We start from the raw sequence: 27132 nt of genomic DNA, 5'->3' as shown, positions 1-27132 counted from the left end.
TCACTGAGAAACCTCCTGTGCAGCAGAATTTTGCAAGAATGGAGCATAAAATGCATTAATACAGAGAATTCACAGAAAACGGATATTTTTATACTGATTTCCTCACATTTGTTGTTTGTTTTGTGCATGTGTAATGCCACGTTAAGAGCTGGGGGAGTTCATAAGAAGAAACCAGAAGTCACAACAGGGCAGCTCCCAGCTGGGAAGAGTCTCTCAGCCACACAGTGGGTGGTGAACCAGGTCCTCAGTGCCTGGTTCTGCTCCTCGTGGAAGTACAAGGGCTGTGCTGCCACCACTCAGCCTTGGCCAAGGCACACAGACTACCCTTGCAAACAACTTAACATATTAACTCAGTTACCTAATATTTAAGCAACCAAGTCATCCTTTTTGACCATTAGATATCTGGCTGTGTCTTCCTTTCCCAGCTGGAAGGTCAGGGTGTTGCACAGGAGCAGTGGTGAGTGCTGCTCCTGGAGCACAGCAGCAGCAAGGAGGGCAGTCTGACTGGTCACAGCCAGATTGGTCATTGCCTAAACCAAAAATTGGAATTATATTGTGAGCCACTTCTCTATTCTCCATCCATTACCTTATCACGTGATGTGTCCAGTCTGCTTTTAAATCATTTCAGAGATGTGACTTCTAACACTTTTTCTAGGGAAGCTATTTCACAGTTGATTACACTTCCTTGTTAAAATTTTGGCTGGATAGTCAACTCAAATCTCCATTTGCTCACTTTCTTACCTCTATATGCAATTATACCCCTGAGAAGCGCTCTAAACAATCTCCTAATGCCTCCTTGTTTGTATCTTTCAAGCACGTGTGAACACTTACAGCAGTTTTGGATACCATGTGAGGCATCTTAAAATCTTTAGCTCGTAGGTGCTTTCTCCATGGATCATCCCCTCTAGCCCTTATGTTAGGCATTTTATCCTTCTTAAACTTCTTTATAATTAGTCATCATCTTCCTAGGAAGGCTGGTGCCCAGGCCTGCATGCAAGCTGTAATTTGTGCAACAAAGATTTCATATTCATAATGCTTCTAGGCTGCACATAGTATTAAATTATGTTCAGTGTCCTACTTTCACCAGTAATTGTATCTCTTTTTCCCTAACCTTATACAGAAAGAGAAGTGAGCAGCTTTTCAATTTAATTAGTTTGGTTTTGGACAGCCTAAATGGGCAGTGCTGTAAAGAGCTGCAAGGTTAAAAGATTTTCCTGGGATGTAAAGAACTGCAAAGAAAATACACACATTTTGTTTACAAAATAAAAGCAATATTATAAGGGATAATAAAATATTTTCCTCCCTTAAAGCACATAAGCACTTTAGGAATATGTGTTTGTCATCCTTACTCCTAAAATAAACCACACATAAACATATTCCTAGTACCATCCAGACATTTTTCATGACTACATGACAGTCAGATGTGACAGACAAGATGCTCTCTGTTGGGACTCAGAACATTCATTGCTGCTGCATGGCAGGAGTTCTCACACATAACAAAATGAGTAAGATCTCCATAGAAGCTACTTGTAATGTTTTGATAGAAAAATTCTTTCTGGCAATCAATAAATGCCACTTTTTATCAGGGAAAAAAATGTGCATTAATTTATACCAATATCTGATTTCAGTTTCTTAATAGGCCTATGTGAGAAGCTGTATGAAAACTTTGGACATTGTGGTAAAAATGAGCACACCAATACCACATGGACTTCAGTGTGGTTTAGAGCAGTCAGGATCAAAATAACCTGGGATGATTCTGTGTAATTTTTAATTAGAAAAACTTTCATGAATATGTAGATTACTATTATTACAAATAATAATAATTTGAACTAAATTATGCAAAAACTCAAATTAGGACCTGAGCTCTAAATAAATACAAGATCATTCTCATATACTTATCACAGGATCACCTGGACTCTCTAATTGTTCTCAAAAAAGAGGAGTTGTTTTTTCCCTTCAGGTAAGCACCTTTTTGAAGTACTCTAAGCACAGCTGGTATCATATCCATCTTCTTGCCTCATTCAGTACTGTGAGATAAAAAATATGAACAAGCATGTGAGGGATAAATATATGAAACCCAAAGATTATATCTTTTCATGAATAGCATGGTAAAATCCAACTTTTGAAAGACATTGCTTTATTAACTTTTCCTACTGTACTTTTGCTTGACAATATTCCACCTCTGAACTTTTCAGTAAAATTTTACTCTCCTCAATATTTATTTCCTGGCATCTGGTTTCCATCTAGCTGCTGATTGACACTCCAAAACATAAAACACTGCCTGCAAACTCCAGCTCACTTAGAACTACTGATGTGTGTTTGCAATCCTCCCTCTTTCACCTGAGCTCTTCTCCATCAGAATGCTCAGGGTCAAGGCACCAAGGAGGGCTAAACTTTCTTCAGCAGTCCCTTAGATCAGCCATGTGCTGCACAGTGGGAGCTGGAAGCAGGTCACACTGTGGCCTGAGCTGCTTCTGTGAGACAGTGAATGGGGACTGCAATTTCAGGAGATGGTCTGATTAAAGCACATAAGCCTTTCATCTATTTTTGAATGCTCGTTCTAAGATTACAGTGCACTAGGCTGCTCTGGAAAACATCTACAGAACTAAGCACCTCTAAGGCAGAAGATAAAAATGAGTTTAAAGAGGAAAATAAAATTTCCATTTTTTTTATTCTCTCAGATGGATTAAAATAACCTTTAATTTTTATTTTATTTTACTTTTTTTTTTTTTTTCTGAAAGGAGAGGGAAAATATTGACATGGGACCATAACTCATAAGACAAAGAAGGGATTGACAGAGGCACTATCTTCAAGATTTGATACTAAACAAACCCAGTGCCCTTTGCATGACTGTCCCACATGGGTCATGCCTGCTAACAAACTGCCAGAACCTGAATATGAGAAGACAAATACCTGAATGGGCCTCTTCTGAATGGAGTTTACCAGGAAGCCTTTTTCTAAATGTTTGAGTACTTTTGAAAGCCAAAAGAAACTTATTAATGAGAATCACCCTCAATATGTACCAACCATATACAGAAAACTGCAGGCAACTCCTGATGTAGTGCTGGCAACAACAGCAATGGAACACCACCATTTTTCCTAAGAGATGCAGTGTAAGGCTGGATTCTGGGAAGATCTGGTGTTCCTTCATACTTGGGCTGGCCAATTTGAATTGGATAAAAATTCAACCATTTCTACAAATAAAAGATATTGAAGTGGGTTTTTTTTTTTTTTCTTTATGTCATATTTGAGTAAATTTACTTTGGCAGAATTCCCTCTTCCTTGTGCTTTCTGTTAACTTTGCAGTTATTAAATCTGGTGCAGGTGTTCAGAGCGGGTACATTTCAATGCCAGTTTTGTTCTATATCAGGTCTTATACCTTACTTTAGAGTATCATACTCAAAAGCTTTTTTCAGAGTGATGAAGTAACCTGATGAGTGTCTGTCTGTCACATTTGCTGTGTCCAGAGGCAGGTGTCAGCAGAGCAGCACATGATGCTGCTGCACACACAGCACATCCCACCACTGATGGGGTGTGCTGTGGCTGGCAGTGCCAGCTGCTGGGCAGGGCCCAGGGAATGGGTGTCCCTTCCCCACCCATTGGGAGGAAGAGACCTTCTGTCAGCACCTCAACTCTTCATTTCCACTGAATCTTAGGTACCACCAGCTGACAGCAACATTCTGATAAACAGATTTACACACTAGATGGATCAAAAAGAGCATTGTGGTCATCAGTGAGCAAATAGTTCAAGATAGTGCATCAATTACAACTAAAAACTGCCTAAAATGAACATTGAAAATATTAAAATACTTGAAATAGGAGGAAATGTCCTCCTGTGAAAAATCTGAGTGTTTGGCTTCTTGCATTTTGTGCAAGGTTAGAATGAAAGAAACATGAATATTGTCCTAAGTTGGGAAAAAGGTGAATGTACAGGTGAGAACTAAGATCAAACTGCTCTACTGTGAAGATCTTGTCTAATATGCAATTTATATTCTTTCCAATACTGCTTACTTCCTAATCTTTACCATAGAAAAATTAGCCATAGAGAAAAGTCTCATAATGAGATGGACACTCAGAAAATAATAAGCATTAATTCAGAAAATTAATAAACCTGTAATTCATCATAACTTCTCAAATCTAGATTAAGACTAGATTAATTTAAGAGAGCTCTATACTCTCAGTCTCTCTCTTCCTCCCCCTTCCCCTTTCTTTTATCTTCTTTGTTTTCATTAAAGTCACTTCTATTTCCCTTTTAAAACTTCAGGTTGTGTTCAGCAAGGAGAATGCTTTGTTTATAGGGCTCCTCATGTAACCTGGAGCCACCAGGAGCTTTCCTGTAATTAGCTGTGGTAGTCTGTGCATTTTAATTTGAATGCTTGACTGATCTTCCTTCACACTTATTGGCCTTCATTCACACTTATTGCAGATATGGAGACAAAAATAATTTTTAATTTCCTAACAGCATTTTCTCTTTAACTTAGTTTTTTTTGTTTGTTTTTTTTTTTTTTTGGGGGGGGGGGAGAGGGTGGGGGGGTGGGTTTTTTATTTATTAAAACTGGCTACCAAGCTTCTAAAACTTCTCAAAATAATCTATGTTTGATTTCCAGTGTTCAACATTGCCATAAGGCCAAGGAATGAATACACCTGGGAGCAAGCAAGCCCTCTCTGTTTCCCAGCATAGATCAGTTTTCAGTATTCTGTCCCATCTGTGAAGGGACCATGCTGGTGACAGTCATTAACAGTCACACACAGAATCACTGCTGTTGTTGCTGCTTGCCAGGTGTGCACTTCTCCATCAGCAAGCACAGCACTGATAACCCTGGGAATGCCATGCTTCCCACCACACTCCATGGGAGTCTGGAGCTGCTAGCAAGGAGCAAGGTCCAGATCTCATCAAACCCACCATATTTTTCAAACATACCCAGCAGGCAAAGTTGCTGAGAGAAATCAGCATCAGTGGGTGTGAAATACCATACATTTTAATGAAAATTTACTCTCTCACTGAGTTTGTGACAGTGATCAAGAAAGGTGGGGTAGAACAAGATTGTGAGCAATCTTTATCATCCCAGCACCTAACATAAAGCCATCACATTTAAGCAGCTCCTCCTTCTGGAACTGCAGTTGCTTGTGGAGATAGGTGCAAAAATGCCCAACAGATAATGCTGTCAACACTGGCAAGAAGAGCTGCCCTGGGCAGGGAGCGAAGTGTCCATAGTCCCTGTTGAAGTCATGGGATAAAGCCTGGATAGTCCAAGCTGTGCTTTACTGGTAGCTTAGCATTTCAAAAAGTAACCTCTCTGTGCTGCAGAAAGATTGCTGCTGTGGATTAGAGCACTGCCAGCCCTGCAGAAGGGGTGGTGGTGCTCCCCATGCAGTGAGAGCCAGACTGGGCACACCGAGTGTGGAGCAGCCCGTGTCACAGGACAATACTTCACAAGGCTTTGCCAAGCATCCTCCTCCGAATCCACCAGCCTGGGTCTAGCCCATGTTTGGCCTTAAGAATGCCACTGGTGTCAGAGGAAGGGCAAGGAAGCCACTGTGGGTTTGGCCATCCTCTGGGAAACCAGACTTCTACGTATGAAGTGTAAAATCTTCCTTACTTGGCCAGCTGATGACTTGCTTAAAGAGCATCACAGGAGTGGGGACCAGGTGTCAGGTGGCTATTGGTGCCTAGTTCAGTAGCCTTTGGGCTCTCTTCAGCAGAGTGCAGAGTCTCTCACTGCTGTGGAGCTCTAGTCCTCAAGCCTTTTGTCTCTGCTTAACCCTGATGTGCCATGTGCCCCCAGGTGCTTGGCAGCAGTGTGCTGACTCCAGCTGTACTCTGCCCTGCAGGGGAACTACTGTGATTTAGAAAACTGAGGTTCCTCTGCTGGGGCTGACATGTGGCAAAGCAATAAAGTACTTCTCATTATTGACATCCGTGGGATTGTCTCAAAGGTCCAGCCTACTACCTAATAGATGTCTTTAAGTGCATGCAGACACAAACACCAGGAAAACAGCTTTCAGCTCAGCCTGGATCCTCTCCCAGGAATGTGATAATCCTGATTAGCTGATACTGTGGACAGACTTCACTTACTTCCCAAACAAGCTCTGCTGCTTAATGAAATTAATAAATCCACTCCCAGCCTCAACAGGGATTTTAACTTCTGTTTCTTTAAATTAAGCCTGCACTGCCTCAAACTTTTACTGAAATGTCAGCAGGTAGATTCCAAAAATTACATCTGTAGAAACAACTGTCTTTCCCTCCTGCCATTCTCTGTGCATTCATGTGGAGTCTAATTCTAAAAAATAAAGTTATCTGCTAATAATAGTGATTAAATCTCTATTCTGAGATCTGACAATCTGCAGGGCTGGTCTAACAACCTGGGTGAAATGATTTGCCACACAGCAATGTACCAAAATAAGGGACAGATCCACACTTTGCCAAGTTATTTTGCTCCAGACTACTCATCAAATCAAAGTCTCATGCTGTGGTACTGTTCGGTTGCATAGCAAAAAATCCTATATAGTTTTTTCATAGCCCTGTGAAAATTAGTTGCATAATGTGCTGCATATCTCAAACCTGTCTTTATTTGAAGGTTCATGTCCACTTTCCAGTTTTTCTTACATTCACGACAACTTAATAATAATTACAGCAAACACCAGCTTTGGTCAGTAACTAAGCCACATACAGCTGCCCTCTCACTGCCCCTCCAGCAGGAAGGGGAGAGAATGGAAAGAGTCAAAATGAGAAAAGTTTTGGATTTGGATAAAGATGGTTTAATGGGTGAGAAAATAAAAAAAAAATAAAAAAGAAGAGTTCAAATATACAAAACAATATATTTAAGGCAATTGCTCATCACTTGTCAGCTGGTGCCCAGCCAGTTCCTCAGCAGTGGCCCCCAGCCAGCTTCCCCCAGCTTCATATGCTGAGCATGATGCCACATGGTATGGAACATCCCTTGGGTCACTTGGGGTCAGCTGTCCCAGCTGTGTCACTCCACAACTCCTTGTGCCCCTCCAGTCTTCTCACTGGAAGGGCATGAGAAGATGAAAAGTCCTTGACTTGTATAAGCACTACTCAGCAACAACTAAACTGTCAGTGTGTTATCAATATTCATTTCATGCTAAAACCAAAACTCAGCCCTATACCAGCTACTAGCAAGAAAATTAACTCTATCCAGACAAAAGCAAGACAGCATCTTTCAGCCAGACCATTCAGCTTTGGAATGTATGTCACCCCAGTTAAATGTCACTTCACGTGGTTGCTGCAGGAGACGTCACTCTGAACTCCCTCAGCACTGCTCTGCCCCCTCTTCTCAGAGAGATTACCATGCTGCTTTCCATGAGATTATGTTAGAAATATCTCAATAAAAACAAAAATTCCTCATTTTGTTTGTTAAACAAGGAAAAGGTGTGATGAGCACACAGATGTGGGAAGGTGTGGTGCATCCTTGCAACCTCCCAGCCCAGGATGTGCCTGGTGCTGGCTGCCCCAGATGCTGTGTGAGCACCCAGAGCTGAGTGCTGCCAGGGTCCCCTGAGCACCAGGACTGTGGTCACCTCCTGAGGGGGCTGGAGTGGCAAAACCCTTTTCTGGGAGCAGCACCAAGCTGCTCCGTCCTGCACAGGCTCCACTGCTAGAAAAGGGATGAAAAACTCATTTTTTAAGAGGTCAGATTTCCTTTGTATATTTGGGGTTTTTCTTTTCCATCAAATAAAAATTACATCTCCATTCAAAATGAAAAGCCAGTGAACAGCTTTTTCTTGAATAAGTATAAATCTAGGTGCAATTTTTTGTGTTTAGAGATTTCTGCACTGAAGTGTTTTTCAGCTGTATGCACATTTTTGGTCATAAATGTATCTAGTTTCTATTAAATTCCTCAATTATTTGTAAGAAAATCCAAAAACTTTGGGGAATTATGTTTATTTATATGTTTCTACTATTCATAAACCAATGATATATGACAGTTTGTAAAAAGAAAAGATAATTTCAATAGCTAAATTTTCTGAGGAAGTCTATCCTACATTACTCCTGCATGACACCTTAAAACAGTTTTTAAGAAGAAAATTCATGATGATTTGAAAAGACTAAGATGCTGTATTGTAGGAAAGGTAAATTGATCCCTCCTTCAATTTGCTTAATGCTATGAAACTCAATATATCTCCTCATTCCTGCTTTTAAAAATACCAGGCAGTAAAAAAAGTGGGAAATAAATGTCTGCTGTTTAAGAAATGATGACTTTGCCAAGGCTGTGATTCTCCCTGGCGGCTCAATGTGTAAAGCAGAAGTCAGTGGCTCCAGGATGGTCTTGGCTCCCAGTGGATCATCCTGCCAGCAGCAGACTCTGCTCACACTGACACTGAGCTCAAGAGCAGGAGGCAGAGCCACACCACGAGCAGGTAAAGCCAAGAAGGATCTCTGGAGCAAAACCTGCTGCTGGAGAACTGCAGCACAGACTGCAGGACCAGTTGAGGATGAGAACACAAGAATCCTGCAAGTAGATGGTCTGCCTGGCCACCCACCATCTCACAAAATACAGCAGATCCAGACTGGAGGGATGAGGTCCTTAGGATACACAATGCAAACCCCATCAGTACTGCAGCTGTAATCAGCAGAAGAAATTTACTGATGACATTTTATAGTGAAGTGCAGAAAATAAAAATCTGTTTCCTCCCAAAGATATTGCAATCTCCCTCTTGTAGATAAAAACAGCTAGGATAAAATTTATCAGAAGGCTGAACCGCTTGGTAAAATTGAATATGCATGCTTTTAAAGAAAAGTATATTGAGACTTATATGGGGGTTATAGCTATTTGTATATGAAAAAATAGTGCAGTAGCAAAATACGGTAATCTGGATGGATCACACTTTCCTATACATAGTGAGGCTGTATCTGAGATTACTTGAAAAATTCATAAAAATTGCTTGGATGTTGCGCTTTCATTAAATGCAGAACTTTTCTTCATAGATTTGTGTTAATCATATTTTGGATAAGAAAGATAATGGAGTTGTTTTGCTGATTTGTGTAATTCAAAATTTTAAATTCAAACCACACATATAAACCCATCTTCTTAAATAGAAGTTTTAACCAAAATCAGGCAATGAAGGGATCATAAGACTGAATATATTAAAGTTATATCCATAGAATCCATTACTTTCCTCCCAGAGGTTAAGTACTATGTTGTGCTCATCCTTCTGTCAGAGAATCATGGAGTGGTTGAGATTGGAAGGGACCTTCTGATCAAGCTCCAGCAGTCACCTAGAGCTGGTTGTCCAGGCACATGGCCAGAGGGCTTCTGAAAATGTCCACGAATGGAGACTACACAACCTCCCTGGGCAGCCTGTGCCAGTGCTTGGCCATTTGCACAGTGAAAAGCGTTCAGGGGGAAACTCCTGAGTTTCAGTCTGTGCCCTTGCCTCTGGTCTTGTCATTGGTCATGGCTGAGAAGAGACTGGTTCTGTCCTCTCTGCACCTTCAAATGTTTATATCTATGGATGAGATCCCCCTGAGGTTTCTTTTCTCCATGGTGAACAGTCACAACTCTCATCCTTTCCTCATAGCTGAGGTGCTCCAGCCACTTCACCATCTTCATACTCTCTTTTACAGGGGGGACCAGAACTAGACATAGGACTCTGGATGTGGCCTCAATGGTGCTGAATAAAGCAGAATTCACTCCTTCAATCTCCTAGCAATACTTTGCCAAATGCAGCCCAGGATACCATTAGCCTTCTTTGCAGTGAGGTTATGTTGCTGATTCATGTTGAACTTGCTGTTCACCAAGACCCACAGGTCCTTTTCTGCCAAGCTGCTTTCCAGTGAGATAGTCCCAGCATGAACTGCTGCCCCAAGTTTTTCCTCCTCAGGTCCAGGACTTTTTGCCTTCTTGCTGAGCTTCATGTGCTTCATACCAGCCAATTTCTCCAGCCTGTTGAGACCTCTCTGGGTGGCAGTACATCCCCCTGGCATATCAGACACTTCTCTCAGTTTTCTGTCATCAGCAAACTTTCTGAGGGCACTCTTCGTCTCATCATCCAAGCCATCAATGAAACTGTGAACAGGATTCACTACTGGGGTGCACAAGTGACCCCACAAGTGACTGACCTCCAGCTTCACTTCGTGCTACTGACCACTACTCCCAGGGGATTTCCATGCAGCTGGTTTTCAACCCACCTCACAGTCTGCTCATCCAGCCCATACCTCATTAGTACCCTTCTTTAGGACGATCTTGGAGCAGTGTTCAGTGACTCTCTGAAGTCCAGGCAGATATTATCCCACCATCTACCTGGACAAACATTTAATCACAGAAGTTTATCATATTGGCCAAGCATGATTTCCCCTTGAAGAATCCAAGCTGACTGCTCCTGCTGTCATTGGAGATGTTTGTCTCACATTTCCTCATGTGGGTCTATGAATCTGGCAATTTCATCTTTGCCTGTATTCTCATTTGCAACAGTACATAGCACTGACATGAAATATTTTACAAGTCTTGTACTACTGATGATATTGTGCATTTCTTCTCATTTTCTTTATGTGGTCTTAATTTGTAGTGGCCTTTGCAGTTCCTAAGCATAATTTCTTGTACCTGTTTTATGTACCCAGCTCCTTCAGAAAGAACACTGTTTATATTCAGTGTATTTAAGGCACTGCAGCAATGTATGCTGCAATAAAGACTAATACAATTAATGACATTGATCTTAGGTTGAATTACAACTGCCCAAGTATTAATGAATTTGTTGTACCAATATACAACAGGATGGGTACAGATCTCCTCTCTAACTACCTGCTTATGGGACTGGCATTTACAGCCAATGAAAACTGCAGTTTATAAACCTATAACCAACACCCAGGGTCTTAAATTTCACTACTCTTTTCCATGAATGTAGCTTGTGCGTTTCTGTATTTTGCTTTCATTGTTCCCTGCCCGTTCTTTTTTCCAGACTGAATCTCATTTTATTGCCAACTTATGCCTCTAAATTCTGCAGGTCTCTTTTTATTATTTTGCCATCTATCCTGGGTTTTGCAACACCTTACAATTTAGTATGATCTGTAAATTTAATTACTGTCATGTTTGCAAAAGACCATAAAGACCCAAGTTGATTATATGACCAAAGAAGAAAAAATTGAAACCTTTATTATGCAATAAATGTTCTGCTAAAAGTCCCACTCAAAAAAAAGTACTATATATTTCTTGGAATTCATAGGTGTAATTGCAAAGGATCTAGATGACTTGCCTACATCATTTCTGTCATTAAAAAAAAAATAAAATGTCTTATTAGCAAAAGTCAATATTAAAGAGATTAAAATGGGATTTAATTCCTTTCTATGCAGATGAAATATACGGGACAGGGTAAGACAAGCATTCATATCTCATGCTTTCCTATGACATATAAATTAAACCTACCACAGTGCTACTGAAGCAGAATTGCCTCAAATTGGATCACATTAAGGGCAATTGTAAAACACCAATTAATAATTGATTTTATTTAATGTCTATTTTCTTTTTTAGTTTTCTTTTTTTAACCTTTACAACATGTGTTATTTGTATAGTACAATTGTGTAATTCTTCAATTCTTCTGACAGCATTTGACCAAAGTCTATAATTCTCTGTCATTATTATCTCTCAGCTATTAAAAAACTGGTAGGAATTAGAGCAGAGTAACCTTCATCATTCAACCAGGAACTACAGCAATTACAATCTGGTCTCTGACTGAGGTTAGAATAGATAAATTGAGCTAGATAATGATTGCAATCTTTCAAATTCATCATTAGCTCTAACTGCATTTCTAATGGAGAAGACCAGATTATTGGGCTTGACCATGATGGCTGCTCCGGTTTACACTACAGCAACATCACTAAGCTCACTCCTCTTTAATCAGACCTCTTGTTCTTAAAGAGCACAACCTGAGATACACTAATAGGCATTAATTTTACAAAGCAATTCAAGACTTTGAAAACCTGTTTTCAATGTTCAGCCTGAGTGCTCGATTTTCAGGCAGAGCTGTTCTTCCCTGGCAGAGAAAAGAAAACCCCCTTTCAAGTAAAACATATGTTGAAAGTCCTCTGGTTAATTAGAGTACATAAACTAGGATGAGTGATTTAGCAAGTTACGAACGTGCCTGAGTCCCACCAACATCCATGTCTTGCCCATTAATTCAGAGGGCATGACAATTTCTCCATGGAAAAATTGATTTTATATAGTTGGTTTAACTATAATTAAGGTTTATTTCCTCAGATGACTTTACCTGTAACTCTGTTACCAGTGTTTTATTGACAGGGGGATGTAAAGTGACAAATGCAAGAGAAGACCAGCCAAGTGTTATGGGCTGATTGTGGTCAGGGCACTGGCCAGAACTCTTGGAGGCCTGAGCCCCTGTATGTGCTCATGCCAACGTCTGTCCATCCTGCAAGGACTCTCAGACAAGATGTAAGGAAAACTGTCCCCATATTACCTAGTGCATAAAATATAAGGCTTTAATGCCTTGATTCTGTTGCCCAAACACAGGTACTCAGTGCCATGTAAATAACCCTGTGGTTTGGGGATCATTCACACAGGCCCCATTCCTTACGGATTTGTGCTGATCTGTGGAAGCAGATAGATGGTCTGACGCAGACACCCAAAGGCACCACAAAGGAGGTTTGATGGCTGCATGTAGAGCTTTCAGAGTGCTCCAGACATCACAGTGGCTGCAAAGATTCAGGGCACTCAAGCACATTAATTTTACACATTTGGTAAATGTTTTTATCCTATTTTTTAGAAAAACATTGCTGACACAGACATAGAATTAGCAAATTGTCCTAATCGATACAAAGCGCCTACTATCAGCTTAAAAACCACTAGGTGCTAATTATGAGACACCACAAACACATCACTCAGGAGCTCCTCAGCAGAAACTCCTGTGCTCCACTCAGCTCCCAGCCCACGCTCCCCCCTTCCCTCTCTCAATCTTACCTCTCAGACAGTAACAGTTGCTTTTGTGAGACATTTATCATTTCACAGTTTCAAGTTTCTCACTCGAAGCTCTGCCCTTCAAACTCTCAAATGTAGTGATGACTAAATTCTGCTCTCACTCACCAGGGCAGTGTAAACAGTGCTTCTTACTACGAAAGTATTTGGAGAGATTTCTGCTGGACTTTGACTTTGTATGTTTATTAGTCTCCCATGGAAGGCAGTACAGATGCTGAGGACTGGGTAATGAAAGGGATGTATGAGAGGGAAACCGTGTAGAAAACTACAGCACAGTGGCCTCCAGGAGATATTTTGCAGGAAATATAAAGTGAAATGGTAGAGATGAAAGAGAGGGGGAGACAGTGAAACCTGTGAAAGATGCACTGACATCATCACACACTGTCTTTCTGCCATGGTAATAGGCAGGATGGTCAAGGTAGGTCAGAGAAATTTATTTTTATTAAATATTAAATTTGGCTAAATTAATTTTTACCTATAACACTCAGGTCTTCAACTCTTGACATAGAGAAGTTAGACTAGATCCTGAAAGTCTCATCCCCCTCTGTCATGCACTGAGAAAAAAAAAGATTGAATATTATTTATGCATTGAGAGAACTGACTTGTTTGGTTTTATAGATAACAATATTTTAGCTATTCCAAATCAAAGTAGTAGTTAGCCAGCTGGACTAGGTCAGTGTTGTAGTACAAACTGTTTATATGTTTCCAGCTGTTCTCCACTGGTTTACAGGCATTTCAAGATTGCCACCATTTTCTTTCTCACTCCTGAAGAAAAGACTGTACTCTAGAGCTTCCTAGAGAAATAAAGTGGGTGCCAGTGCAATGATGGCACTTGAGAAATCCCACCCTTTTATTCTTTCGTGTAGCCACTTTTCACACCTGAAGGAAACATAACATGAAGAGGAGACAGAGGCAGCAGATAATGAAACAACAGCTTTATTCAAATGGATGAAGGCAGTTTATTCATTTCTAAAAGAGAGAGAATGTCAAAAGTCTGCTGTAAATCTGAATGTCAAAATTGCTCAGAGCTCGGTCTACCTCCACAGCAGCAGCAAGCTTTATAACAGCTTTCTGACACTTACAATGCCATTCACAAATATTTCTAAGCAAAGGTTGCAGCTATTATTCTGTTTATTCCAGAAGTGTTCAGGGGCTGGCTGAAAGCAGAGCCCTGTTATGCCAGGCTTTGTACAAACAAAGCCATGGAGACAGCCGCTGCTGCACTGGCTTTCCCTGACTATTGTTTTGCTGAAGTGCAATTTAAAATGTGATGCAATTCTCCTGGCTATTAACAAGAGGAAAAAATATTGTGTCTTGATTTGTGTCAGGTTGTTAGACAGATAGTGCAAGGAAATAAAAAAGAAACTACATATTTTTACTTATTGAGGACAAATGTTTAGTTAAAACAAATAACTGATGTGAGACTCTCAATTCATTTGAGGCTGGAAGCATTTATTTGGAGAGCTCCAATTGGAGAGCTGATAGGGTTGTTGGGGAGGTGTTGTTCATTTAACCCAGCTTGAAATTACATCCCATGCAGCCACTCCCCTCTGCTCACTGCCTCCCATAAAGGGAGTCAAAGGCAGAGATTCCGAGTTGAGATAAGAACAATTTACTGGAAACAGCAATAAGATAAGAAAATTAACAATAAAAACAACAACAACACTAATAACAAACAGTGTATAACTGACCTGATCCACTGCCATGCCAACAAGACAAAGAATGGCCCCTGATGCCTCCCCACAAAGGTTTTTCTTCCCAGCCCCATGCCTCTCCTATGAGGAAAGGCTGAGAGAATTGGGTTTGTTCAGCCTAGAAAAAAGAAGGCATAAGGGTGACCTAATTGTGGCCTTCCAGTAGCAGAAGGAAGCCAACAAGAAATATGGAGAGAGCATGTCATGACAGGACAAGGGGAAGTGGTTTAAAACTGAAAGGGTAGTTTAAGATTAGATATTAGGAAAAAATAGTGACAATTATGAGGTATTATAACAGGTGGACCTGAGAAACTGTGGTTGCCCCATCCCTGGGAAGTGTTCAAGGCAAGGCTGGATAGAGCTCTGAGAAATCTAGTCTAGTGGAAGGTGTCCCTGCCCATGGCCAGGGGGGTTGGAATGAGATCCCTTCCAACCCAAACAATTCTATGATTCTATGATCTACCTCACACTATTTTTAGACCAAAATGATTTTGCATCAGTGGCAAAGGAGGTGGGATAAAGGCACATGGGCAGATCAACCTTTCCAAGATTCACACTGTAAATGCTCTTGAACTGACTGTTGCGTGGCACTGGGAGACCTGAGCTCAGAGGAGACCCTCCTGTGCCACCAACTAGCTCCTTTCTCAAAGGAAACCAGGATCCCACAGCTGACAAACTCTGCTGGAAGTGTGGGGCTGGCAGAGGCCATCAGGAGCTCAGCTGAACACTGTCTTGACTTCAGAGATATGTTTTAAGAAGGAGGAATCCTTCTCAAAAGTTTAGTGTTTTATTGAGGCAGAAGTTTCAGGGACAGAGATGCTGTGAAGGATGCTATTTTACACATTGCTTTTTATTCCACTATTTATATGCAAAGACTTTTCCTGCTCTCTGATTACATAGCATTTAAAATAAGAACACATTGCATTATCTGAGTGTAAAACTTCGGCTGGGGAAGGTATCCAAAGGGTCTTTTTGTTATACAGTTTCAGGCATATGTGAATGAGGGTGGCTCCAATGTCTCACTACCTGAATGTTGCATTTCTTTAATTTGCTGGAGAGAGGAACGAAACCCCCAGTCTCCAAATATCTTTTCCACTTTAAAGTAATTTTCTTGCCAGTTTTTTTTATTCACCATAGCCCATAATTTTTCGTATTTGCCTTTCTGTTCACATTGAGGGGTGCCTGGCCCTAACCCTACACATAACCCCAGCCCTATGCCAGCAGGCACAGAGAAGCTGCAGCTGCATCAGCCCTGAGGACATGGATATGACAATCACACCAGATGTGAAATCTGGTTACTGGCTGTGAACTTTTCTCATGGGAAAGGTGATAAGCATCCCTCCTTAATCAATGTGGTGTGTCAAGATTTCATGACAGGTCATCTCAGCATCTGGGACTGCTTTGCTTTAAGCAAAACTGTTAGGACAGGCTGGCAGTGCTGTATCATATGCATGGAAAATAAACCTTAAAACTATCTGATAGTTAATAGAAATATAAACAAATTTAACTGAAGCACTCAAAAGTTTGTCAAACTATAGGAAAAGAAATTAAAATACTCTAATCATCTGGGGACACAGGTATTTACAGGGCTGTGAGATGGACATAATGAACGGACATAAAGTGAACAGACATAATTTCTAAATAGCTGGAGCCACTTCCCATTGGGACCTTCTGGCTAAACCAATGCAAGGCACTAGTTCTGGTGCCAATGCCAGGAAAGGAAGTTTCTCTTAGTCTGAAGTGCAGGACACCAAAGGGAACGGTCCAGAGTGAATGGTGTGTCTGCGCAAGCTCAGCCATAGCTGCTCCAAGCCATGGAGAAATCACAACTCTTCTCTGTGCCATAAGCAAGAACGAGGCTTGATATGACTGGATATTGGTCAGGACACTCCAGAAGAGGCAATTTTTAGGATGACAAAACTCATTCAAATTATCACTTTTCATTAATTCTTAAAATATCTGCCAATGACACAATACAGAGATACAGCTTCTTAAAATCGCCATCATGCAATTTCTGGCACAATGGTGACCCTGGCAGGTTCTCAGACAGGAGGATTTTGTTCAGTATCGCTCTGCTGTGTATCAGTTTGTCGTGAAACGTTGAGCATGTGTTGTTTAATGTCATGCAGAAGCACAGCTTGGCTACTGCTTATGCTCCTTCACCATTTCCCTTCTTATCATAGCTTGCTCATTTCCTGAGCAAGTGTTCATTTCATTCGTGTGCCTGCAGTAAACACCAAGCAAGATCTACCTATTCTAACAGAACCTCTTGGGAAAAACCAACAAAATTATAATTTTATGACTGATGAGTTTAAAAATACCCCAAGAGATGTTGCTGGCAACGTCAAAAGCAAAACTGTGATGAATGATGACTTTCTGTTTACCTGACTTTACAAAGAGTGTGGGCTACGTTCTCCAGTAGAGGTATCATCTCCTTTGGGATTATGGAGGAGATCTGCTAAACACTCACTTCAGATTTAATAGAGATGGAAGTTTTTCTGAAGTAGTGAATCTTATATATATATAATATACTTGTTTGTAGCCAGAAACAATGACTTCCATGCTTACTATTTCTGTACGGTTTAAATTGTTCAGAATAAGGGAAAGTGAAAATGTTTGGACTTTGCAAGATCCAAGAATACAGGCATCTGTGACACTGGTGAAAGATGAGTTCTAAATATAATTCTCTCAGAACTAGAGACAGATAATCATGGCAACCAAAGATTGTTCTTTTCTAATAACAAATGGTAGCTGGATTAAGACATAGGGTCACCCATCCCCAGAACACTTATTCAAGTCTTTAATTTTCTAAAGTTTAACTGGCAGTAAGGTCCTCTGAATTATTTTGATGTCTTTGGTATTAATCCTTGTGGCACGCAGTAAATATTCTTTTTGAAAATGCAGTTCAAATTATTCATCCACCAAACATATTCAAATGACAGTTCTGAAAGTCTGCAAATATTTGAAGTGACTTGGAGTCATTTGACAAATTATCTTCCAAAAACATCTGTGCTTAAATTCCCTGCTAAGGTAACACACACTGCTTCCTATCAACAACTTCTGCAAATTGCTTTCTTGCACTAAGAAATCAAACCAACAGAAATGCCAATTATTCTAAATCCAAAAGACATAGTGAAAACACATTCTGTAAAATGACAATTAGGTAGTAGACTTTTATTTATAATGGTGAAATAAATATCAGTTAATCAGCACCAGGAGTGCCAATTTTATCTCCATCTAGGTGAAATTTCAGCTGCCTAACTCATTATCAGTTTGCAGAAATGCCTGTTAATCTGTTGCAGTCATATTAGACAAAATACAATTCATCTGATATGGCAGTAATTAAATCATACTCCAGGGAAAAGATAGCAGTGAATCATAAGATATCTTAAGAAATTATAATAATTACTCCATAGGGGTTCTATTCTACTAGGGCTTAAATACTGCTAAGACTTTGTAGAAACACTTATTTTGAAAAAAAAGCTGCTACAGATAAAAGTAAACAAAAACTAAATTCTGGGAATCTTATCAATCACTCACATTTCTGGCACTATTGCAGCTTTTTTGTTTTAACTTTATCCCCAAAGTGATTTAGCTTGTTTATGGAAGCCACTAGATTATTCAAGCAAATTCATAACTCTGATTGATTGTGGCTTGATAGTTCTTGTGTAGATGGGAAGGTTGGCCAAGGCCAAGAACACTGAGCCAAAGGGAGAGGCTCCACCTGGCAGTGGAGTGAGGAGATCAGTATCTAGAAAGGACATCTAAAGTATAGGGAATGATAAGGAGCTACGAAAATCCAGAGTTTGGGAGAAGAGCAGGGGACAAATCTAACATTTCCTAATTAAATGTAAGTTATTGTAATCTGTAAAAATTATGAGACTTGTCTTGAGTCCCAGCTCTGTTGAACAGCACTGGACCTCTAAGTTCTGCACCTGCATTTAGGATGACAGTAGGAATTATGTATCTCCTCCTGCTCTGTTAGTGCCAATTGTTTGGGGGGTTTTATTTCCTCTTGGTTTCTTTCAAAGCAACACTAAATACTTAAAGAAAACTGAAAATTAGATAAGACATTCCTACTCATGGAATATTTGCAGTGTTTTAATGAAAAGCAAATTCACTGGATTCATATTAGTATTTCATATTTTATTTAATGTGTAAAGTGAATGTCAAAGAAAAAAAAGATGTGTCTTTTGTCAGTGTTTATTGGAATGAATTTGAGGAGCTCAGATCTTACCATGCCTCATTTGGTCTTTTCCATAGAATCCTTTTCTAATAAAGAAATCAGACTTGACTCTTTCTAAGACCTAGAGCCCTGAACGTATTTCCCATCTTTTCTTTCTCTGGTGCAATGGGCAATTTGTGACAGCTACCACACAACTCTCAGACAAGCACTTTGTGACCCTGGTGATTCACTACTACTAACTCTGTCAGTTTAGTTTAAAATCACTTCAATTAGCATTTCAATGTGAGATGATTCCTCTTACTGGTAAAGTCTGATGCAAATATCCATTTTGTTCTTCTGCTGTGTCATCACTTACCCTGAATGAATGCCCTTTTACACTTCGATTATCCATCAGACACTCTAATGCTTTGGTTGTTCAAAGGTAAAAAAGGGTCAAAGCAAGTTAGCACAGATAGTCCAAAAATGTGTAAGAAGTGTTTCTCCAATTGTTGGTTTTTCAGCTTTATGAAGTAATGTGTTTCTGTGGGACATTTCTCACATAATTTAAGTGCATTTTCAACCTATAAAGAGCTGTTAGAACTCAAAACTTTACCATTTCCTTATGAAAAATTGAACTTTTCTAACCCTCTTTTATGACAAATACAAATAGAGAGAAACTTAAAATGAAAAAAATATACAGTAGAGTTCAAACAGAGTTGAGTATTGGATATGAAATTAATAAAAATTCCATGCCATGACTTTTTTTTAAGAATATGAAAGAAATACAGCTCACTTTCTTCTGAGGCTCTCCTCAGGAGCCGAACGCTTTGCAAATCACATTCCCCTGATGATACAGGAGCATTTCACACTGCCAGCAGCTAGGCTGGATCTGGCTTATTAATATGACACGATAATAGGTAAGTTCTAAAATAAGCACACCACTGCATAGGTGAAACTCTGCAATTTATCAGTGCCTGTAGTGTCTGTGAGATAGCACCAACTATGCCATAGCACTGCACCACTAGCCAAATAATGGACATCCAGGCAGATAAGGAACAGATATAGAGCAGCTGATGTGTCAGCCAAATGCTGTGCTGCTTCCAGTGTCAGCGTTTTGATGCCGACTGCAGATCCATGTGCACTAGTGGTGCCAGCACTGGGCTTCTTCTTAATTCTGCAGCTCCACCAGGCAGTCTTTTGATAACTCTGAGAGACACACATCTGACACTGCCAGGAATACGCTTATGCTGGGTGCTGTGGACTCTCCAGGCATGTGCTTCTCACAAAGGGTCCCCCATTGCCATCTAAAAAAGTTTGTTTTTTTTTTTTCTTAATTAATGGTGATGTTCTCTAGGTTGATGCATGATTCCAACTGGCTATAACTGTGCTAGATGGCAGGACATCAAAACATATTTTCACACGGGGAGATGGTTATTGGTTGGCCCACACAGTGAATAATGTAGCATTTTAAATTCTGAGGAGGTGATGAAAAGTTTTTTTTCATGCCTTAAATCCACACATGGGGAAAGCCAAGGAAGGATGGGCTTAACAAACAGGGAATGGCTCATACATAGTATGCATAGATGCTGAGGTTTGTTCTTCACATTTCTTGGGCCTACTCATTTAATGACTGTTTAGAAGAACAAGTATCAAAATGCAGAGAGAAATCATTTGCTTCAATATTTTTGACTCGGGAAACTTCAAAAGAAACCCTGATCAAAGCAGCACGGATAAATGTCTGTAATATTACCCTGACTGATCTCCTTCTGAATTGCTAACATACACATTACATGCTGTGTGCACCCTTCTACCTTGAGGAGATCTAATATATATTCATACATATTTTCAGATCGTCAAAGCTGATTTTTTCCCTAGTCTTTTTCTCCCAACTGTTACTGAGTTCCATTCACTGTTCTGGGAAGATCCCCGGACCATCAGGGCTAGTGACTGAAAGGAGTGTTGACTGCATTGCTCACAGCAGACCGCGTTTGCCCTGCACCAAACTGCACACCCTACAGGAATGAGTTCACCATTCAATCATTTAATAACCTCCTAGCTTGACTTGGTATTCAGGATCTTTATATTTTAGAGGGTTGTGGATGACACATGCAATAATGCATCTATCTCTTTTTTGATATGGGCCATCAGGTAGCAACACTACATGAGGTGAATATGAATTTTCACTTGCAAATGAAGTCTCTGACATTTATTGCCAGTGACTTCATACTGCTGAGTCATGTTTTCTCTATTTTCAGATCTGCTTTTAGTTTTTAAATGGCAGCCCAGCTCAATTCTCAGTACCAGTTCTGTACATCTGACTTGCCCATAAGCAGCTGAACATCATTCAGTCCTAGAAGCCAGTTGTCTATTTTGAAAAGTCAGGTGTCTGCTAAGGAAGGCAGGAGCCTCCCTTGAAATTGAAAATGTAAACCTCCTCCCTCCAAATTCTTATAATTTTGAAATTAAGGGGTTCTTGGGCAAAGATATGTGAATAGGAATAACAGTTCTTTGCTAGGAAAATTAAAATACAAATGCAATAGTACAAAAAACACCCCACTGACAGAGTCAGAATATGACCTTGACATTGGTCAGGGTGTTGGTAGCAGTCCAAATAAATGGTGACTGCATTCCTCCTGGAATGTGGTCCTGTTGAATCAGTGATCCTGTAGAAGGGTGTAGTTTTCCTTAGAAGGTCCAGCGGTGGTGTAGATGGGCCTGGTCTTCCTCTGGTAATCCAGTGGGAAAAGGCTGTGGTGTTTGAAATCTCAGATTATATCCAGGTAGGAATGCCTCCCCCTGGGTGGAGCATTTCATAATGGGATGAGGTAATTTTATCTGTCATTCAGTGAGCATCAGTGGCCCATTAACAGAAAATGCTTTCCAGAGAGAGGACTGGTTGTGGAAGAGAAAAGAACTGCCCTACCTGGTTTAACAGGTGACCCATTAACAGGAGAAACCTGCCCCACCTCTAACAGATGGCAATAGAAAACACAGCCCCAGCCACACCTTGCATGTGCAAGCTCAGACAATTTCCTATCAACTGTGGTAGCAGCTGTGGTTTAAAGCTGCAGTGGCTACTCAGCGTGGGTGGGTGCTGGAGTGAGAGACTCCAGCCCTGGCCCACACCTCAATGGGGAGCACTGCTTTACTTTTCCATCCCTCTGAAATGCTCTAATAAATAAACCTGGGCTTCCAAGTGGGAACCTCTGTGTGATATTGAGGGGCAGAAGAAAACCAAGGCTGGGCGTAAGCACGAACCACATCTGCTTTCATCCCGGTGATGGGCAGCAGGCTGCAGACTGCCAGGAGGTACTCAGCAGATTTAGCACATGGGGGAAGCTCAGGTTTCTCCTTCGTTAACAGGGTCAGTCTTGGCTTTCCATACCCTTATCCAGAGTGCATGGAACTGGCATCTATTCCCTCTCCTTCTCACAGCAAGGTGCCAAAATCTGTGTCTTTGAATCCTAGTATCCCCTGTCACAAGCCAAGCTGTACAAACAAGTGTTGCTATCAGGGCTTCTTTGTGCCTGGGCAGCTGCCCCTGCAGGGCTTCCCCAGCATGTCTGGTGCTTTGGTGTGCCCCTTGAATCACAGATCCCTTTGAAAAGGGTCAGAAATTTCATCTGAGCCTTTGTTCTGCATGAGACCCAAGCTTCATCCTCCACGCTTCTTCCTGTACCCACATCCCTTCATCAAAAAGCAAAATGAGCACCACAGAAAATGCTCTCGTTTTCGGGTGGCCATACCAGTTGGTTCTGGGATGCATGGATTGTCAAAGGCTAACGAAGTTTGTTGGTGAAAACCTCTGGGCTAAATATTCTGTTGTATGGCTGCAGCCCAACCTGATATGGCACTGGGTTCTGCTCTTGCCTGTCCAGCCTGGGAGATCAGGGACTGCACCTTTCTGCCAGGTCAGTGACAGGCAAGGCTCTGCCCCCTGCCATCCCCATCTCCAGAGGGGAGCTCTACCTCTCAGGGAGTTCAGAGATTTCAAGTCCACGGGTGTGTTGGACTATTTTTGACAGCAGCAGCCTTGTTTTAATTAGAAGTTGAACATTAGACAAAAAGAAAACCTGAACACCCTATCTTCAAAGTCTCACCATTTACCTTAGGCTTAAATTTTGTGATTTAATTGACTCATGGTGAGAAACTTAAATGTTAATGGTTAATGACTCAAAGCAATTGCCCATTTGTGGAAATGGGCAGGGTGCTTTGCTATGGCAGAGTTTGCACCCCCCAAGGGGAGGAGATGAGATTTGGGTATGTGGTGGCAGAATCTCTGATCCAGAAGGCAGAGCACAAGGCAGAGGGGTGAACATCCACCCCCAGAGATTACAAGATGTACTTTGAACCAGATAAGGGTAGATCCTGAGAGGTGGGATTGTGCTTTTCATCATATTAATTGTCTTCCCCTACCTCTCCCCCACTCCCAGGAAATATCTTAGAAGGTGTCATAAACCCTGAACTGTCCCCAGACTCATTTCTGAGACCTTCCACCAGAGTTCTGAAAGCTCCCAACCCTAGGAAGGTACCTGGGGATTCCCACCTAGACTGGAAGTATATTAACCCATTGAACTCTGTTTCACAACCTCTCCCTACCCCTGACAGATCGAGACTGCGACCATCACTACAGCAAGACTGTGAACATCACTTTGCAACAATCAAGTCTTGTCACAGGATCTATGGCTGGTGATACCTTTTCTTTCTTTCTTTCTTTCTTTCTTTCTTTCTTTCTTTCTTTCTTTCTTTCTTTCTTTCTTTCTTTCATTCTCTTTCTTCCTTTCTTCCTTTCTTCCTTTCTTTCCTTTCTTCCTTTCTTCCTTTCTTCCTTTCTTTCTTTTTCTTTCTTTCTTTCTTTCTTTCTTTCTTTCTTTCTTTCTTTCTTTCTTTCTTTCTTTCTTTCTTTCTTTCTTTTCTTTCTTTCTTTCTTTCTTTCTTTCTTTCTTTCTTTCTTTCTTTCTTTCTTTCTTTCTTTCTTTTCTTTCTTTCTTTCTTTCTTTCTTTCTTTCTTTCTTTCATTCTCTTTCTTTCTTTCTTTCTTTCTTTCTTTCTTTCTTTCTTTTTCTTTCTTTCTTTCTTTCTTTCTTTCTTTCTTTCTTTCTTTCTTTCTTTCTTTCTTTCTTTCTTTCTTTCTTTCTTTCTTTCTTTCTTTCTTTCTTTCTTTCTTTCTTTCTTTCTTCCTTCCTTCCTTCCTTCCTTTCTTTCTTTCTTTCTTCCTTTCTTTCTTCCTTTCTTTCTTTCTTTCTTCCTTTCTTCTTTTCTTCCTTTCTTCCTTTCTTCCTTTCTTTGGGGAAGGTGTAGAAAGCTTGTAGATGGCTTCAGTCACTCCCATCCCCACATCCCCCATTCTCCATGCTGCCAACAGCTTGTTTGTATGGGGCCAGGCTGAGTGTGTTTGTTCAAATCTACGCTCCCAGGAAGGGCTATTTATCAAGCCTACAAGATTCAAGGCTGCAAGACCCTGACTTCCATAGTCATTTGCAGCGTCAGAAGCTGCTAATGGCCCATAAAATTTAGCAACTTCTCCATAAGCTGCTGGTTAATGAAAAATCGGTTAAATTGTTCACAGATCAGCTGGCACGGTGCCCTCTGATTCACAGGATGCTTTCCCTGGCAAAGGTTACATTAACTGTGCTGGGGAAGCAGGGAAAGAATTTGGTCCATTTTGCTGGAGGCTGTGACTTTTCCTTGGTGGGATAAGGACAAAGAATCCCTGCATCAGCCATGCAGGATGGGATCCTCTCAGAGGTGCTAAGAGCACTATCAGGCACTGCCCCAGTACTGCTGTCAGGTTTAAAGTCAGGCTTTGTGATAGGAGAGGAGTTCAAGCCAGAGAGGCAGTTTTGTAGTGATGGATGCACATTCACTGAGTCCCTATTCTGATTTTGAACTGAAACCACAAAGATGACTTTCCCCTTTCTGGGACAGCTGCACGCTGAGCAATGGGGAGTCCCTGCCTGCACATTCCTGCAGCTCTTTGGGTTATGGAGGCTGAGCAAAAGGACATCACAGCACTTAGCCAGACTCCTGCAGAGCCTATTTTGCCTTGTGGTGTCCCTGCTGTTGCTATTGCCTCTCACAGCAACTGCTTGCTGTACCAGTTTCATCACACACACTGTCCTGCATTTGGGTGCAGGACTCTGGCTGCAGCAGAGAGCAAGGATTTGGCATCCACACCAAGGGAGCAGTCTGATGTCAGAACAAATTAATGCTGCTCACCATACTGACATTGCAAGGCCTCAGCTGTCAGTGCTGGCATTTATGATGCTGTGTATTTTAACTAATTAGGCACTAACAGCCCAGCCGGTGCAACTCATCCATCTTGCAAATGCTGGATGTTTTTGCACTGGCATATGCTACAATAATGAGAATCAATGTTGCTAATGACTTTGCACAGCCCATTTTTCAGTCACCTTTGCAAATCCACATTATGCTGGGATTGCATGGAGGAGAAAACACTGGCCCTAAAATGAGAGAGATGTGTTTCTGCAGGACAAACTCCAGACCTCTGTTTCCCTGGCATGTCCAGAGCACTGTGGCAGAGCTGCTCCCACCAAAGCAGATATAAAACTCTGAGAAAGCAATTCCTATTGCAGGCACTAGAACAGATGAGATTTCTGAGGTTAGAACCCTTAGATATGTATCATTGAATTTTCAGTCAGTCTTTCTTTTCCTTGGGCAAGATTTCATGTTTTCTCTGTTGATTAGTAACAGCCTCTTTTTCTCACTCCAATCTGCAAGTTAAATCTTTCCCTTTTCCCTGGTGGATGAGCAGACAAGGGGTCTGCCCATCAGGCAGTGAGGATGCTGGCTACCTTTCAGCATTAGGGGCTTGGAAGAGCAGGAGCTGCCTGAAGCAGTCAAGAGAATTCCTTCCATCACCTTCAAAAGTGCCATACCCTCCTCAAGAGGTTTACCAGATGTTCTGATTAAGGCAGTTCAATTGCAGTGTTTAAAAGCCTTTTCCACCTGCTCCCTGCAAGCTCCTCTCTGTGGGCAAGAGTAGCTCTAATTAAAAATTCCCTCCTGCTGCAAGGACTCCTCCCTCACCTTTCCAGAAACCAGCACTGTACAGACACCCCCTGGGACTGCTCTGCAGAGGCTAACTTCTCTCCCCTTTGTTTTTTCTCCCCTGCAATGGAAATCAAAATTAAGGGGACTTGAAACCTGGGCAGTGCAGACAGGAGAGAATCTTCCCAAAGTCCTCCCTCCAGCACTGATCACCATTCAGAAGCCCCTTCCCAGCCTTGGGTAGCACCTGTTCTTGATCTTTTCAGCAGTCACCCCCTCCCAGAATGTGTAGAGAGAAGCCTGGAGCCCCACAGGGCCCCCCCCCCAGAGTGCAGTCTCACTCACCAGATGGAGACATGGCAGTCCCCAGCTCACAGCAAAGCCCCACGCTCAGGGCAGGCGTCTTCAGAGCCCAGGATCTCACTCCAAATGTCTCCTTTGGGGCTGATTCTGAGGGGAGGGACTGGGCAGTGTGGGAGGCACCAAAATCCGAGCAAGCAAGGCAGGCAACCCAGATGCAAAATTTGCTGGAACAAAACTTGGACTAATCTTGCACTTGTAGAGTCTTCCTTGCTCTGGCACTGTCAAGAAGAAAAGCTCTAGCACTCCCCTTCTGGCGAGCCCCACATTTCTGATTAACAGATAATCAGATAGAGAAAGCCCTACCCCTCTTGCTGAAATAAACGGGCATTTACTCTGAGCCAGAGCATGCAGGAGGGACATCCCATAAAGGCCTCCATGCCCATCACTCCCTTTTCTCTCATATTCCAGCAAAAATTTGGCATGGGTTTGCTTTAGCATGCCCTAGAGATTCTAGCTCTTTGCCTCTGAGGGTCCCCCTAGCATGGAGGGGTGTCTGGCAGGATCAATAAAATGCCATCCTTGGCCCTGAGCCCCATCACCAGCCCAAGCCACAGCCAGGCAGTTCCTCGCCTCCACACTTGTGCCTTCTCACTGTCTGAGCCTCCATTCTTATTTCTCTTGATGGGCAGACTTCCCTGAGCTGCCCACCAGCTGCTGGATCAACTTCACCCCTCCTTGAAAAGGCCAAGATAGAAAATCTTCTTAAGCAAATCCTCTGCTGATAAGTGCTATTCAGATGATGGGATTAATATTTTCCCTATTTTGGAGGCACTCAAGCGTGCAGGTGAATATCTGCCCATTTAGCATGTTTTTGAGCAGTAAATATGCTTCCCCCCTCCTGAAGGGCTCTCTGCCTTTTAACCCTCCCTGGAAGAGTGGATGCAAGCCTGGGATTTTTCTGTCACAGAACTCAGCAGAGCCAATCCCCATAGTAACGGGGCATCCACGCATG

General features: G+C 41.5%; 1 long non-coding RNA gene across 1 annotated transcript in view; it reads right to left on the bottom strand.

Moving 5' to 3' along the window:
* The window catches only part of LOC146763424 (uncharacterized), a 48719-nt gene extending 21587 nt beyond the window's left edge, over positions 1 to 27132 (bottom strand). The window contains exon 1 of the long non-coding RNA XR_014952374.1: positions 1 to 27132. This exon is cut by the window's left edge and continues 2156 nt beyond it. This is a non-coding gene — a long non-coding RNA (uncharacterized LOC146763424).

Source organism: Lonchura striata, chromosome 1A, assembly GCF_050655825.1.
Source record: "Lonchura striata isolate lonStrDom1 chromosome 1A, ASM5065582v1, whole genome shotgun sequence".
NCBI classification, from domain to species: domain Eukaryota; kingdom Metazoa; phylum Chordata; class Aves; order Passeriformes; family Estrildidae; genus Lonchura; species Lonchura striata.
The sequence above is the reverse complement of the archived record's forward strand: the minus strand, read 5'-3'. Positions and strand labels throughout refer to the sequence as shown.